This window comes from Sinocyclocheilus rhinocerous, unplaced genomic scaffold, assembly GCF_001515625.1.
Source record: "Sinocyclocheilus rhinocerous isolate Xijiao unplaced genomic scaffold, SAMN03320098_v1.1 scaffold22, whole genome shotgun sequence".
NCBI classification, from domain to species: domain Eukaryota; kingdom Metazoa; phylum Chordata; class Actinopteri; order Cypriniformes; family Cyprinidae; genus Sinocyclocheilus; species Sinocyclocheilus rhinocerous.
The window spans coordinates 122146-123959 of NW_015642832.1; the positions used below are offsets into that span (position 1 = coordinate 122146).

The following is a 1814-nucleotide window of genomic DNA, read 5'->3' on the forward strand; positions in this document are numbered from 1 at the left end:
CACATGTGACGACCCCCGGCTGGACTCCGCTTCGTCCACGGTGAAAGGCGATCCACAGTGCGAAGTTGATGTATTTCCTCAGCGACCAGCACGGATCAGCTCTCTTTAATATTGCATAATTTGACCTTTTTAGGGTTAGTTCAGGTTCAGGTAAAATATCATGTTGTGTGACATGATAAATAATAATATAAATTAGTTTATGAATATATTTTATTATTTAGTTCTTCATGATATTTGCACAAAAAAGCTTTTCTTAAAATAATGATTAAGATTATACTAGCATGTATTCAAGAAAAATATGTACTTTTTTTACATGACATTGCATTTTTAGACATATCTAAAATTTCATTGAAAATATCGGTTTATTGAAACCAATATGAATACAAAGAGTACATTTGTAAGGACTTGTTTTTAGATTAAAAATGTTTTTGTCTTTATCATGGACATTCATGGCAATTGCTCGTGTACAAACAGAGCACTGTGTTTTAAGTGAAAACTTCAGTGTAGTAATGATTCAGATCAGTTGTATGCTGTCTTAACTGCTGTGTTGAAAGGCGATTTAGCAACTTGCTATTGGATGTAAGAACTGCTTTTATATTGGATGTCCGCCAGAGGTCCTTCCTGCCGGGATTCTGTGCATGTTTGAGTGCTGACTGGCATGGTTAAGGCTATTGAAAGAAGGCTTCCAGTCTCAATGTATTGACATCCCAAAAAAACATTGCACGTGTGTGCTGTACATTGTGTTACCAAATAACATCACAGAGGGACGACTTAAGTATTTGCTACCATTCTGCACCGTCAAACATTTCTCCTCACAAATCACCCTTGAAAAAGCTATTCAGCCTTGGCAGTTGTCCATGAATTAGAGATTGACATAGATATTATTCATGTGTTTATATCTTGGATGAAATCGAAAGAATTCGCATGCCCTTTGGTGGTTTGAATGTGGTAGAGATGGGTTGAAAAGTGATTCTTTATTCAAACGCAGTTCAGCTTGGGTTCTTAAACATGGCAATGTTACCGACTGTCTCTCATCTAAGAACACAAAATATCTGTCCTTAATGGCTTTACATCAAGTGTGCAATTTGAGTGACCCAGTGGTCATTTTATGATTTGGAAGTGTGCTAGTGCCCCATGTTTGACTTCACAATACCACTACCCAAAGACATGGACTTGCGTTAGGCTTAGAATTCAAGTTTTTTTGTGCACAGACTTTACATTCAAAAGAGATATGATATGTTTTATACAATGAAGAACGTGTGCGGTCCAGTGTTGTCTTGGACCCTATTTACACTGTACTGAATTATTTGTTGAAGTTGTAAATAAAACAAAGATTATTAGAGTATGTTTTACAAGAAAATACTATTTTATTTTTGTACTTCAGTGTCACACCCCTGTGGACTGTGGTTTCTCCCTCTGTGTCCTTATTTGGTTGTTCCTGTTCTCATTTGTAGTTAATCACCTTATTGTGCTCACCTGTCTGCCCCTCGTTATCTGCCTTTTATTAGTTCCTGTCTCCTGTATTCTAGTTTGTCGGTTATTGTAAATGTCAATGTCCATGTTCCTGTGAATGTTACCCTGTGTGATGTCTACCCTGTCTGGATCTCCTGTTGTTTCTTGATTAAATATCCGTTTATTCGTCATCTTCATCGTCCTGCCTGATCTCTCAACACCCTGACCGTGACAGAATAACTGACCCACTAAAAGTTTAACTTCCGTGTTCTCCCCTCCGTTTGTTTTCCGTTTTTTCCTCAGTGTTTTTCTTTCCGTTGTGTTTATCCCATGGATTCCTTCCCTTGCCCCGAATTCCTCCT

The 1814-nt window shown here is 37.7% G+C and overlaps 1 protein-coding gene across 1 annotated transcript in view; it reads left to right on the plus strand.

Annotated features, from left to right (window-relative positions):
* The window catches only part of adamts2a (ADAM metallopeptidase with thrombospondin type 1 motif, 2a), a 91548-nt gene that overhangs the window by 3544 nt on the left and 86190 nt on the right, over positions 1-1814 (plus strand). The gene's annotated exons all lie outside the window — the stretch shown is intronic.